General features: G+C 48.4%; 1 long non-coding RNA gene across 3 annotated transcripts in view; it reads right to left on the bottom strand.

The window, feature by feature from the left end:
- LOC123618549 (uncharacterized) overlaps nt 1-11,644 on the bottom strand; it is a 367,703-nt gene extending 356,059 nt beyond the window's left edge. For all 3 annotated transcript variants that reach the window (XR_012500311.1, XR_012500310.1, XR_012500313.1), the window contains exon 1: nt 11,086-11,644. This is a non-coding gene — a long non-coding RNA (uncharacterized LOC123618549). The remainder of the gene's footprint in view (nt 1-11,085) is intronic.
- Nucleotides 11,645-15,490: the final 3,846 nt, after the last annotated feature.

Raw genomic sequence — 15,490 nt, 5'->3', positions numbered from 1 at the left:
TGACCTAATGACACAGGTAGGATTGGGATCCAGATGGTCTGACTCTAACATCCAGCTCATGATGGTAAATGGTAAATAGAGAAGTTAGGATTTGAACCCCCTGTTAGTCTGCTGCCCTCAATCACCAAACTGTCCTGGCAGTGCCCACTGCCCACCTGAAGGTGATGCTAAGGAGAGACCTGCAGCTGGGTCTCCGATGCAGATATCTTGCAGTCTGCAGAGCAGGGGAAGGCAAGAGAGCAGGATGGCCCACCCCAGGCAAGAGGCAACTGGCTAATGGGAAGCTGTGATCAGAGGGATGGAGTGTTCTGATATTGGCCAGATCTCATGTCCATCACCGGGATACACATCCCCAGGGCTGAGCGCAGTCGCTGGCACAGATTTAGGGACCCGCAAAATACTTGTTGAGTGATTGTTCCAGTTTACTTTTACTGCATGGAGAACCAGCTCTAAATGTAGTGGCTCAAAACAAGTCAGTGTGTTTAGCTCATGCATTCAGTAGGTTTGCTGGGCTGGCTCAGTGGAGCTGGATGGTCGAAGGTGGTTCACCCACGTGTTAGCAGGCTGGGTACCATCAGATGGGTGGCTCAATTGTGTCCCCCGCAGTCTCTGCTCACCCAGCAGGCTAGCCCCAACTTCCCCACGTGGAGTCTGAGGGCAGCAGCAGGGGACTAACGTCTGCTGGTACTGCATTTGCTAACATCCCATTGGCCAAAGGCCATTACATAACCATGCTCAAATCTGAGATTTGAGAAGTAGACTTCACTTCTTAGTGGAAAAAGTGCTTTACAAAGGCATGGGTACAGGGATAGGAATAACTGGGGCCCGTTTTTGTCACAACCTCCCACAGGGATTGAGTAAACAAATCAATGAATAAATGGAAAGCTGAGAGGAACTAACAAAAAGGTTCTGTCCAGGTGGAGCCCCTGGACTCCGTCTGACCTCAGAACCTCTTTTATTTCTCTGTCCATGGCAAGGAGCAGGGGACGGAGAGCACACATGGCCCTCAGATGAGATGAAGTGGCTGGGGAGAGGCCAGCAGGAGCGAGGAGCTGAGCAGGTCCACGTGCTGGCCAAGCCTGGACTCTGGCGAACTTTCCTCCCGCAGGTCCCCAGCTAGCCCCAGGAAGGAGAGATGTGCTTGTGTGGTCGCCAGGTCCCTGGGCACCACCCTCCTCCCGCCCCCTCGCCCAAATCTGCATGCCTGCCTCTTGCCCCAGCCATCCCTCTGCCCACCTGAGCCACCTTCCACATCCCCCCATGCCCCTTGTGACACAGGGCGCTGGGGAGTGTAATTGCCATAGTGATTACTTACAGCCATTACATTAAGTTTTAAAGTGCTCCCTTCAAATTGAACAATGTTTTTTCAAAGTCAACAGCTGGTTCACAGCTTGAATGCAACCGTTAGGATAAATTAAATAAAAAGGGTAATAAAATCACAGTCTAAATTTAATTTCTGAAGAGTGCATAGGCTCAAAAAAAAAAAAAAAAGAGCATTTAAATAATGCCTTGAAAATACAGCCAGAAAAGCAGAAGTTAATTCACTCCCTGATTATGTCAGCTAATGGGCCCACAGGCACAATTAACCACATTATTGCCCTGGTGTGGACGAAGCCCCAAGCTCATTCCCAGGGTTCCGCTGTATAGTCCACAGGTCTGTGTGCAAAGGGGTTATCAGACAGGGGGCTGTATATGCACACAGGCTCAGAAAAGGGTCCTTGCCCCTGAAGCAAAGTAACAGCAGAGATAATGGACAAGGCAGGCTGCCATCCCAAAGCATCTTCCCATTATCTGCAGCTACCTGAGGTCACCTGCCATGACCTGCCGGTGCAACTACCTGCCGTTACCTGGAAGGATGGCTGGAGCATCTTCAAACTCGCTTGTATGCAAGTTGCAAAAAACAGCCACTAAAACCCTTTGCCTCTGAAGGGTAACAGAATATGCCACCCTAAAATATGCCACTTTGGCATAAAGATTCTTTAGAGCTGAAGGCAATTGGAAAAAAAAAAAAAGATACAAGAAAAGCTCTCCAACCTCACTTTGTTTGCCTAAAAGCGTAACCTAAATTTTTAAAGATGTCCCTCCTCTCTCTCAGGATGGACAGAAGTTAATCACTGGAGACCACTCTAGACTCTCACCAGCGTAGAGATGGCATCAGAGGAATTGACATAATAAATTGTACTCAGTGGCTCTCATCTTCCATTAGTTTCCCCATTTAGTTATCTTCCCATAATATGCTGCCCTAGAAACTCAAAGTCCTTTTCCTTTTCATGACACTTCTCTAACACTATACCGTGCCTTTTTAAGGTGCTAAGTATGCCCGAGTTCTAACCACCCCCTTGAGTTACTCAGCCCTGGATACTCCCACGTGTATGCTAGATGCACACATCAATGAACTTCTGTTTGTTTTTTACTTGTGAATCTGGCTCTTGTGGGTCTAATTCACACCCAGTGAATCTAAGATGGGTGGAGGGAGAAAGCATTTTCTTCCGCCAAATCTGTAGTCCACCCGCAATGCTGCAATTATTTACTCTTCCTTTCCTTGTTACTACCCAGCCTGGGCACCCTGTTCCAGTCACTACCTGAGTTGGCCACCAGGGGGCTCTCAATGCTCCTTTCCCCTCCTCCCATTAATGGATCAAAGTCCCACATCCCACCAACACACACACACGCCTCCTCCTCCATCTTCATCTCCATTCTTACTCTTGAAAAGTCTTGGCCCCAGGGCTGGCATGTAAGAGGTAACCTGGGGTCTCCTCTGGCTTTTGAAGGATGTCCACCCTGGGAGGGTCTACTGGGTCATACAGACCAATTTTTCAGTCTTCCTTTTTGGGGCTTCCTTTTTCCACTACTATGCCCTAATGTGGTCCCTCCTCACCTTAAAGAAAGGGCAGCTGATTCGTCCTACTTTTAAGATGGAGATGGAGTAGGTGAGACTCCTCCCAGGGTCCCACACCCCCCTTAGGCTGCGGCATAGTAAAGATTATCCAGGGAAGCTTCCCAAACACTTTGGTGCATATGAACCACCTGGGTGTCTTGTGAAACTGCAGACTCTGACCCAGGAGTTCCGGGGAGGGGCCTGAGGGTCAGCATTTCTAACCAGCTCCTGGATGCGCTGATGCAGCTGGTCCAAGACCACACTGAGTGGAAAGGCTGGGGGCTTACGTGCAACTTTCATCCTCGTAACTGCCGCAGCATCCCTGTACTCTCTGTCTCTCTCTGGACAGAAAGCATCATTTATTTAAAATACATATATATTTGAAATAACTCAAGTATCCATGTCTAGGAGACCAGTTAACCAAACCTTAGCATAGCATACAACGGGTGGAGTACCATGAATGCTTATAACATCCAGCTCTCCGAGAGGGGAAGCCCTGATTGGTAGAGTTTGCCCACTTGTGTTGCGCAAACGCTTCCTCCAGGGCCAGTTTCAAGCTACCAACATGGCGTCAACCAGCTCACAAATTTCTGACAGTTTAGCAGTCAGTTCTTTTGATTCCAGCACACCCTGCTATGCAGCTGTAAAATATATATATGTTTATAATAGCAAGGAAGCTCTCTCTGTATGATACGGAATGAGCTCCAGAATGCATCGGTAAGTGGAAAAAAGCAAGAGACAGAACAGTATATATAGTTTGCTACCTTTTGTGTAATAAAGGAGGGAGGTACAAATACACACACACACACATACCCACAGTTGCTTGCGTTTGCATAAAGAAGTTCTAGAAAAAGACACAAAAGTAACAAATGTGCTAAGGAGAGACAGAGAATACAATGCACAGAGACCAGAAAAAGAGTGATGTTTTTTGTAAATATCTTTTTATATTACTTCGATTTTTGAACTATGTAAACACAACACAGCATCTATTCAAAAACTTAAAGTAAGAAAGAAAACGTATAGAGAAGGCAAGCAAGTGATTGTGACATTCTTATTGGGGTCATGGGTATGAACTGTTCCATAACTCCTGAAGTATATGTCCCATTTCTTTAGGTTTCTACATCAAGTCATACCCCCATTAGACAGTAAATTCAATAGTAATCAATTGCCGGAGTCTTCTCCCTTCTGTGGATCATACAAGGATCCCAGGGTTTGGTCCAAAATAATTAGAAACGATTCAGTTTTCAGCTCTTGAGATCATCATTCTCACAGTTGCTGCTTGTGACTGTAGAGCAGAGGAACCAAGAATTGACGCTACAGCTTACTGCCTATATTTCAATCCCAGCTCTCCCCTTCACTGGCTGTGTGACCTTGGGCAAGTGGCTAAACCTCTCTGTGACTCAGCGTCCTCATCTGTAAAGTGGGAGTCATAATGAGACCTATGACTTAGTGTATTAAATACAATGAGACCAGTGCCTGGCACTAGTGAGCATTTGATAACTGTTTGCTACTGACACTGTCACCATCACGCACAATGTCCCATCAATAACTGCCCTTTGGGGTGGGTGACAGATATCCATCAAGGGTCCTCTCCACTGATGCAGGCCTGTTTCAGGCACCATGGACCACACTTCCCAAGGCTACAGGACTGACAGACCAGCATCCACAGCCCTCACGGAGTCACCCCACCGAGGACCTGCCAGTTCGAGGGCCCTGAGCAGGGGGACTCACCCACATGGCCACCACCTTCAGAAATTCAGCATCTCCTCACCCAATCCCAGAAGCTAAAAAACCTCTTTCCCCTCCAAGCACCAGACCCTTGCAGCTCTGCCTTCCGGATGAGTCAGCTAAATTCCCCTCCAGGGAGTTTCAAACACCCAGCATTCTCATCACCCACATCACAGTCTCCTGAAGTACCTGCTAAAAACGCAGAGTCCGGGGCCCACCTCAGAGCTGCTAGCACCCTGCACTCAGCACTTCCGCTCTCAGGGCTGTGACATCTCTGAATGTGCAGCAGGCCCTGGGGAAACGGGAGGAAAGATCCCTTTCATTCCTTTCTGATGAGCCTCAAGCAATGAGAAGAAAAGGGAAAATAGATTCCCAATTAATTTTTCAATAATTCACACTCCTCGCTCGGCATAACTGAGCCAGCTTGAATTTTGCTGAAGTAAATCATTCCTCGACGTTGGTACTTTAACTGCTTTTAATATCAAATGATTAGAACCAACATCAGCCCTTCATCACAAATTTGGGAGGCCAGTAGTAGGGTACAAACTTTGTTTCTTTGTATGTTTTTATTTGTTTGTATTGAAGTATACTCTCTTTACAATGTTGTGTTAATTTCTGGTGTACAGCATAGTGATTCAGTTACGTGTGTGTGTGTGTGTGTGTGTGTATTCCTTTTCGTTATAGGATATTACAAGCTGTTGAGTATAGTTCCCTGGGCTATACAGTACGTCCTTGTTGTTTATCTAAGGTGTCAACTTTTTATCCCTCAGCAAACTTTCTGCCCACCAAACCCTGTCCAGAACCCTGAAACAGTGAGTCACATTTCATGCAAATTTTCATTATGTGACTTGGAAATCAGGCGATTTAAAAATATTAATAAAGACTCGCCGTATGCTAAGATTTTGAAATAATGCAGATCTTGCTTTACATTCATCCCTGTGGGAAATTCAGTCTTGAATAATGCATGGCTTCAGGAATGAATCTCTTGCATAAATCTGATGCAAGTCTATCTGCTTGGATGGGGGGGTGAACCCCACCACTTAACCCTTTCTTTCCCTCCCCTTTGTCTCCCATGGGAAGCTGGGGCCTGGGCACTGCTAGGGTGTCCATTCAGCTTTTGAGCTAAGATGTCCTGCACCAGTCACTCTGCTGAGACCTGTGCTCTCATTCACTCAGTCTAGACCATTTAAGCCCCCTACTGTGTGCCCATCCAGCAATGTGGGCGCATCATCTTTGTGGAGCTGACACTCTGGACCAGCCCTCCCAACAGCCTGGGATACCAGCATTATTATTATTGCTCCCGGTTCAAGATGAGGAAACTAAGGCTCTGCCTGAGGTCACCCAACAAGTAAGTTGTGCAGAAGCCATATATGAACGCAGGTTGTCTGATTCCAAGATAATCATTCCGTCTGCTGGTTGAGGAGGAGGGTATTTGGGAATCCCAGATCCTGGCCAAACCCCATCGCATCTCAACTACGAGTCTGCAGGGGAGGTCATGGGTCCTGTGATCAGACTTCTGTGGTCAGCGCTGGAGAGGGGAGCAATGCCTGTGTGACATGGCCACCCCACTGCAAGGGAGGTCGGGAAGGCATTTAGTGAGTACCCTGTTGGCCCCTCCCATCTCATACATATGTAGATATAGATATAAAAAGATACAGCTACATGTGGGATTTCTGTTATCAGAAGAAGGAGTGGATGTTGGGGAGGCAACCCACAATGTCTCCTGTGAAAGGAAGCTTCAGGAACAGTCTGGAAGAATGAAAGGGAAGTTCCAGTTGGACAAAGCCAGGGAAAAAGGCAAAAGGCTCAGCATAGTTAAACATTCAGAGGCAGGAGAAGTCAGTTATCAACTTGGAGACCCAGATACGGAAGAGGGGGCCTGGGGACAGAGAACCAGCCTGAAGACAAGGCTGGGGCAGCCACGGTGAGGAGACGTCCCCAGACTCTCCCACCCCCGGCAGGTGGGGCCCTGGGCGGGAAGGGAAAGGGGCCTGTGCTCCTCTTCACACCTGCCTGGATTCACACAGGGACAGGCTATCCCCATATGGGTGTGTTTTGAGCTTCTCTGAGTCAAGCTTCCTCTTCATAAGAGCATGGTATTTTCTCCCTCAGAAAGTCTAGATTCTATGAAATGTTACCTTTCACTTTGCTTCTATAAAACAGACCCAAAGGCTCTCGTTCCTCTCGCTCTGAATTCTGCATCTATTCAGAGCCCAGTACGCTCCCATGGATAAAGAAAGACGGCAGGCATCCCCCCTTTCATGGCTGGTATGCGACAGGTGCTGAGCTAATGATCAGCTAACCTGGGGGTCCCCAGGCCCATCTGCCTGATCAGCAGCAGTGACTTGGGTTTACCTGGTTTGACAAGAACGTTTTGCCTCAAGAGTCTTGTTTTTCCATCAGCGGTATTTATGGATTCTCCTAAGGTCCTCACATATACTCACAAAAAATCTGAGCCCACCAGAAGGAGCTGCTGCCCCACCAGGCACCAATGTCCCCACCACTCCAGACCTCCAGGCGTCACTGCTGTGTGCACTGTGACAGAGAGGGAGAAGCCATGGAGGAAAATAGATTTTTTTTTTAATTCACTGTTACAGCAGCCTCCTGTCCAAGCCACTTGGGCCTAGTGTGTTCCAGAAGAAAAGAGTTCTTTCTGTTTTCAGTTACAGCCATCTCCAACCCTGCACAGAGACAGGCTCCCGCGGGGTAGAGCCACCAAAAAGATCTGAGTGGCCTCCTTCGCTCCCGCCGTAGACACTTTCTTGACTACGGTAGATCCTGGGGAATCTCTGTACAGCTCCCAGTGAATTCCCCTTCCCGAGAGCTCCCGAAGGGCGGGGCCCTGGCAAGGGCGTGTGTACCGTGTGACCCCGCCCCCGGCCACGGCCAGGGGGCCGCTGCACGTGCAGCTGACCCGCGCTGGGCCAATCAGATGTACCCCGCACAAGAATTGGATGCTGGGGCCGAGAGACATGGGGTCTACTTCTGGGAGGGCTGGAACTTGTAACTACGGCCCCCACGTGAACCACAAATCCGAGAAACCGCATCAGTGCACCGGCACAGAGAGAAACAGAGATGAGAGGCGGATTGACGCAGGTCCACTTCCCAGCTCCAGGCCTTTCCTGCCCTTTCCATGAGGGCAGGATTTCCACGAGGCCTCCGTATCCTCTACGCTCACCAGGGCTCTTGGGTGCCTGCAACAGGCTCCACTCTAGCTGGCTGGGGGAATAAAGGCATTTATCAGGCAACAGTCACTAAGTCTCCAGAAGAGCTGGAGGAGAATTGAGCTTGGAGCCCACAGAGCCAGGAAGAGTCCCCAGAAGCCCCTGCAAGGATACGACAGCAAAGACCCTGCAGCGCCCCCTCCCGCTTCGGGGCTGGGCCCGCGGCACTCCTGCCAGGAACCTTCCTACCCCTGTCCCGAGAGTGGGGTCTGCACCTCAGTTGCAGGGGGTGGGGGGCTGCCAGGAAGCACCCCTGGCTTCTGTCTTCAGGAGGCAGAGCTACGAAGGAAGACAGTTTCCCAAAGGTGATCAAAAGAAATCACAGAGCAAGACAGGTGTCTGCTACATCATTGTAGTAATATCTTTTTTTTTTTTTTTTCTTTTGGCTCCTGTTGGTGGCTTCTACAAGGTCATGATGACACTCTGGACTCAGGATCCTGGACCCCTTTTACCACTGGAGCAATTGGGACTAGTCTGGCTTCTTTCCAGGGTCAGGAGGGGTGAGGCAAGCGTAGAGTTCAGGATAAAAGTTAAGGAGGCGCTCACTCTCAGGCATGTGGAAGGGCAGGGCTGGCACCTGGGCATGAAGGTCTCCTTAAATTGGGTGTCATGGGTACCTCCTTTGCCACCCTAGTCCAGGCCCTGCTTCTTGTTCAGCCTGAGAGATTTGCTCTCCAGATGTCTCTCTATCTTCCTGTAAACACAGATGGGTGCCCCGCCTACACCAGCATTCCTGGCACATTTCAACATGTCTGAATCCACTTAGAATCCACCAGAACCACTGACACATTTGTTTGGTGGACCGATTAATTAACCATGACAACCAAAAAACACCACACACTGACCTTGTGCCAAACACTTGGGTATTTAACCAGCACCACAGTTCTATGAGGCCGTCCCTGTGAATGTCCACACTTTACAAATTCTGAGGCTCAGAAAGGTAAAGGGACTTGCCTGAGGTCACACAGCTATGAAGCAGCAGAACAGGAACTGGACCCAAATCTCTGCACTGCCTCTTCCAAGCCCCCTTCCAGCAGTGGCCTGGCTGTAAGAGCCACAGAACAGTGGAAATGATCATTTTTAACTCACTCAAGGTGTTTAGAATGGCCTTGGGACTACTGAGTCATCAGCCCCTAAATCCATTAGTCATCACTATAATTAGCAGCATGAATCTGGGTGCTAGTACGATTACTATTGCCATGACCATGACTATGGAGCAGTCACTTTGTGTTGGATTAGGTGAGTGATCACATGTAACCCTCACTATAAGCAGAAGAGGTGTTATTATCCCAATTTTACAGCTGGGGAAACTGAGGCACAAAAAAGTCAAGTTAGTTGCCCACAATCACACAGCTGGGAAGTCATACATCAGAGCACGATGAGGGTGGAGGGACAGGGGCCTGGGTGAGGGTGCAGACAGCCAAGAAAAGCCCGTGAAGCATGCCAATTCTGCAACCAGAGACCCTTCAAATGGATTGAAATCTCCTTTTGACTGGTCTTTTGGAGCCAAAATAAGGCCCCCAGGTACCTCTTCCTTCTCATTTCACCTCATCAAAAGATCATTTTGCTCAGAATCCCCACACTGTCTCCAAAAGACAACAGCCTTCCAGAGGCATAACCTTGGTGATGGGAACCAGATTTCTCCTACCTTCTGCTTTCAGCCAAGCGACATTAAATTAAGGCTTATAAAACTCACCTAATGTGATAGTAATTGTATCACCCTCTGGGGCTAGGAAGCATTAATGTCCAGTAGCAAGTTGGTCAGACAGGCATGAAGAGGCCTGGAGAAGGATGGGAGAGAGGGAAGCGTCCTATCTGGCTATCTGGGGACCCCGAGGCAAAGCCAACAAGAATCTTTGGGTTAGACTGGGCTGGGGGACAGCAGGAGGAAAAGCTGGAGCCAGGACATGTCCTGATATCAGGCGAGCGCACAAACTTTACAAGATGCTATTCTGTTCAAAGCAACTGTTTAGCCAGGGATAATGATTAATATGGCATCAATGGGGTTCTTCTAGTAACTGGTGACGGTAATGATGGTGAGCACGAATCACAGTCCCCTTCTTAGTCATGCTCACACCTTGGCATTTAACACAAGCTTAAAATACAGGGGAGATTCGTAAAGTACCTGTGACTTGTACTGAGTTGTTTTGGTGGTGATGAAAATATGGGTGATGGCGGCAATGAAAGCAGTGGTGGTAGAGATAGAGGTGGTGGTGACAGTAGTGATGTGGCGACAAGGATAGTCAAGTGCTGGTGACAGTGGAGGATTGTGATAATGGCAACTAGGCTCACAGCATTGTGATGGTGATGGGGGCAGTGTTGGAGGGATGGATAACGGTGACAGGAATGGTAATGACAGTGTCATACTGATGGCAGACATGGTGGTGCTGATAGTTTGGTGATGTGGCAGTGGTTTGGTGATGGTGATATATGGTGATGGTAGTGATATCATGGGTGATGGGCATCGCTATGGTCACAATGTCACAAGGACAGTAGGCCAGTGATGTGAATGGTAGAGCCTGGTGAACGGGGCTGGTTATACTAGGATGGTGGTGATGTTGGAGGTGGTGACAATCGTCAGTGACAGAAGATAAAGGAGGATGGAGAAGAGGAAAGAAGAATCCCAGAGCATCGATATCATCAGCCTCGTTGACAGGAGCTTGGTTCCATTCCCTTTGGTGACTGGAGGTCAAAAAGCTCATTGTCCTCCAGGATAGGGACCCCTCCCCCACCCCACACTACCACTTCAGCTGGAACGCACAACCATGACATCTGCCCTGGAATTCCCTTCCTAGGGGTAAGACTGATCCACATTAGGTTTCATAAATGCACAGATGTCCTTCCTCCCTCCATTTCCATGCCATCTTCACCCCTGCCTGGACCTCCTAATGGGCCTCCCTGCTTCCTCCCAACCCCTCATCATCCTTTCTCCCCACAGCAACCAGAACCACTACTGCAAAATGCAACTCAAATCTAGTTACTTATCTGCTCAACATCCTCCAGTGGCTGCCCATTGTTCTTAGTCTGTTATCCAGATTTCTTGTCACAGCCTCGTCTCATGTTCATCTCTTGCTCATTTTTTGTCATTCCTTCAGCAAGCCAAGCCTGTTCCCACCTCAGGCCATTTGCACTTGCTACCCCCCCTGCCTGGATCATTCTTCCCCTGGAATATCCACGTCCCCAGCTATCAGAAAGCAGAGCGTTCCTACGAAAGCTTCCGTAAGCCGAAATGGCATAAAGCAAAGAAGCACTTACCTTAGGATATGGTGATAAAGCACAGATACTCGCAGACACAGTTCGAAGCTGTGGCGGCTGGATGCCGAGGTGCGGAGTGTGGTTCCCGGGGAAGGAGCGTGGCGGTGCCGCTCTGGCTGCTGGGGCCGCTCCACGCCTCTGTAACAGCTCAGCTCGTTGCAAAACAAATGTTGAATAACACTTTCATTATTCGCCTTTTTTTTTTTTTTCAGTAAAAGTAAATCCTCTTCGGACTTTTGTCCATTAGTAAAAACAGGTACTAACGTCGGTCCTTCGTAGAAGTGAAGTGGCGTAAAGCAAACTTCTGGAAAGTAGGGGCGTAAAAGTGCCGTAAAGCAAACTTCAAATTCCACCTGCTCGGGGGTGCCCTCCTTAACTCCCGTTTCTAAAAATGTCTTTCACTTCAAAGCACCATCACAATCTGAAAGTATCCAATGTATTTGTGTATCTACTTGCTTGTCATCTTTATTCCTCCAGGGGCATGCCGGCTCCAGGAATGCAGGGCCATGGTTGTCTTTTCTACCCTCCAACACGGCGCTGGATATATTTTATTTACAGGACTGGGGAAAATCTGGAAATATAGGTGGAAGGCATGTTGGTGAGTAGGGGGCTTCCATCCTCACCACCAACCATCTTTCATCTGCAACAAAACTTCGAGAAGCATCCCCCTTAGGATGACAGATGGTCCCAATTCATCCAGGACTGTCCCGGGTTTAGCACTGAAAGTCCAGCATCTATCTTGGGATAGACCTCAGTCCCAGGAAAACCAAAACAGATGGTCACGCTAAGCACAGGATAGCAGTTAGGAGCCCAGATGCTGAAGCCAGGCCACGGCATCCACTGAATCCCAGCTCTGCCACTCACCAGGTCACACCAGCTATGGGACTTTGAGCGATTTACTTAGTGCTCTGTGCCTCAGTTTCCCCATTTGTAAAATGGGGATAATGATAGTTCCGACTGTATAGGGTGGCGGTGGGGATTTAATTGAGTTAACATTTGCAAAGCACTATGTAAAGCAGTACATAAAGGACAGTATGCCTGTCGTGTAGCAAATGTCCTGTTGAATAAATAACCCACCTTTCCCCTCACCTCAAGGGAAACACCAATTGAATAACCACAGTCATGAGCTTGTAGCGAGTACTCTCTCTCTGAGTGATAGCCCCAAGGTAGCACTTACTGTCTCTTGCTGGTCCTGCGAAGCAGCTTGTTCAAATGCCAACCTCCACGTGTCACCTTAGCTGGCGGAAAGTTGTTCCACTTGGTGATAGCCCAGAAATGATGATGCTTTGCTGTTCTACTTGGAAGTCAGGCCGGGGCTATTTATCAGTTTGGGCTCCTGCCGGTCTCGGCAGAGCTGATGAAGAAGAGAAAAATCCAGGGCCGGGAGCAGGTGGATTGAAGCACAGACGTTTTTCTGTGCGGCCTTCTAGCCAAATGAAGCATGAAATGTACCAGGCCTTTTCTGCTCTGGGCCCGCCCACCCGGCTGATGGCTCCTTCAAAGGGTCTCAAGGTCAACCCCAGCCCAATTCTAAAGGCTTTCTCCCAACCAGAGACTCTGGACCCCTTCCCTCCTTATTTAAGGAGAAGATACGAGTTTGGTCCTTTCTGACTAAAAGTCAGCATCATAGAAGGGTGTTCACAACCTGGCTGCATATTAAAATGACCTGGGAGAGTTTTAGAAAATACCTATGCCCTGATCTCACCCCGTACAAAGGAATCAGGACTTCTTAAGGTAGGAACCTGGCATTGGACATTTTTCAAAACTCCTTCGATGAATGGGGGAGGGAGATAGCTCAGTGGTAGAGCGCATGCTGAGCATGCACAAGTAGAGCTTAGCGTGCACAAGGTCCTGGGTTCAATCCCCAGTACCTCCATTAAAAAAAAAAGTTGAGAGTGCCTGTTTCCCCACATTACTACACGTTCTTGATATTACCAAACTTGAAAAATACCTTATTTTTAAAAATACATAAATAAAATAAAACTCCCTAGATGATTCTAATGTGCAGTAAATTTGATGCCCAGATGCATATTTTTAATTCAGATTGAATTAATATGTACTGAGTCCCTTCCCAGACTAGCTGTTTATCGTCTTCACCCTCACAAATAACCTGGTAAATAATCCTGGTATTACAATAAACCAAGGCTCAAAGAGAAGTGAGTTGCCCAAAGCCCACAGCTAAAAATGGCAGCAAAGGTCTTGACACCCCATCTTCAGGTTCCAGGCCCCATCGCTACCATTCCAGAAGCTACTGTCCCTCTAATGTAGCTTCTGGTGCCTGGATTACGGGGCCTGGCTGACAATGTTCATTTCACTGTCCCTGGCTTCCACATTCTGCCTTTCCCTTTCCTTTCGTAGTGTAATGAGTAAGGGCTCATGTTCCCACAGCACAGAAAGCTAGAATCTGATGGCGGGTCTTTTCAGCAAAGTAAGGGTTTATTTGCAGGGCACCAAGCAAGGAAAATGTGCAGCTCATGCTCAGAAGACCCAAACTCCCCAATGGCTTTCAGGCAAGGGTTTTTAAAGACAGTTAAGGAAGAGGGTCTTAGGTTGCGTGATCCACTCATGGGCCTTCTTCTAATTGGCTGATGCTGAGGTAACAGGGTGATGTTTTGGGATCTCCATCATCAACCTTTTGGTTCCAACCAGTCTGGGATTCACCTGCTTGTGGTCAGCCTGGAGTCACTACCCTCCACCAGGTGGGAGTCTTAATTTCTGTAGAATAACTCAAAAGATATGCATCATATTATTATGTACAGCCCTTCAGGAGGACTAGGAGTCCTGTGACTCTATTGTCCTAATCATTAACTGCTTGAGTCTGTTCTTTGGTGCTCAGGGAAGGCCTAGGATACTAAAGCCTTTTTCTACAAACAAGGAATGGGAGACATGAAGAGCAGCCCCACAGGGTCCTGCTTTGTTTCAATCCCGAGGGGAACAGGTACCAGAGAAGAAAGGGAATAAAGTTTTGGATAGAGAAGTTAATCATAAACTCATAGAGGAACTCAGTTGCATGGGGACTCAGTTTCAATGGGAGGCTGGGTACCACTGTGCTTAGGAGCCAGGAAGCCTGGGAGTGACCTTCAGTCCAGCCACTGTGCATCTCTGCTAATAACGTCTCCTTCTGAGGTTTAAATAACATTAATGCATGAAAGAGCCGAGGCAGAGCCCTGCCTAGAAGTCAGCAAATCCCTTTTCCCATTTCCCACGGGTGCAGAAATAGACTACATCTCCCAGCCTTCCTTGCAGTCAGGTGTGATCATATGACTGAGCTCTGGCCAATGAAAGCAAGCAGAAGTGATGTCATTACTTCCAGGCCCCACCCATCAAAACCTCCCAAGTCAGCATACCTGCTTCCCCAGCCTGCTGATTGGAAGGAATGGAGCCAGCTTCCCCATCTGTAAAATGGGGAGGATGAGGGTCTCAGTATGTACTTCAGAGGGCTGCCATGAGGACTGGTGGAGTTAATACATGTAAAGCATTTGGAATGACGCACAGCACATGGTGAACACTGTACACTATTACTATTATTCTCTACCCCCGAGGGATGAGGCAGGCGTAGACACTCCCTCCCACCCCTCCCCCCTCACATATATCACCCCTCCAAGGTCAGGGGTAGGTCTGCTTGTGGCCGGACTTGGCTTTACAGGAGTGGGCAGTGGTTAGGAGCTTAGGTAGGCAGACTTGGGCCCAAACTCTTGTGACCCTGAGCAAATTAACCTTTTTTGTTGTTGTTGTTCTTTAAAAAAGAAGATATTCTGGGGTGCTGCTCCCTTCCCCCATGTCATGAGGAGCCCTCCTGCCTGGGAGCTTGTTCTCCAAAGGGTGCTGGGTCCAAAGTGGAAACAGTCAAGTGCTCCTACCCCACTGGCCTGTTTATAGGGTCCTCATGGCAGGGAGGAAAGCCATGCTCCACTTCCTTTCCCCTCCCTCTGGATTTGTTACTATTCTGCACTCTTAACACCTGCCAATAAAGACTGTCCACACTGAAAAAATAAAAATAAATAAAAAAGAAGATGATAGACCCTACCCAGTAACCCTGTGAGAATGAACTGAGATGATTCCCTAAAGGTGTGCCTCGCAAGGAAGGGTCCCCAGACCAGAAGCATCAGCATCGCCAGGGAACGTGTTAGACGAATTCCTGGGCCCCACTCTAGACCTGCTGAATCCGAAACTCTATGGCTGTGTTTTCACAGGCTTTCCAGATGATTCTGATGCACATTCAAGTTTGAGAATACAGAAGGCTGAAATGAAGGGCTCACTTCCATGCCCATTATGTGAGAAAGCCCTCCGAAGAATGGGATTTTCGTCTCTAGGGGCAAACAACTGGACCCTGGAGAAGGGTGACAGCGACCTTGCATCTCATCCACAAATTGGGTTGCTCAAGAAATAAATCCTTTTTTTTTTA

Source organism: Camelus bactrianus, chromosome 18 (assembly GCF_048773025.1).
Source record: "Camelus bactrianus isolate YW-2024 breed Bactrian camel chromosome 18, ASM4877302v1, whole genome shotgun sequence".
NCBI lineage: Eukaryota > Metazoa > Chordata > Mammalia > Artiodactyla > Camelidae > Camelus > Camelus bactrianus.
The sequence above is the reverse complement of the archived record's forward strand: the minus strand, read 5'-3'. Positions and strand labels throughout refer to the sequence as shown.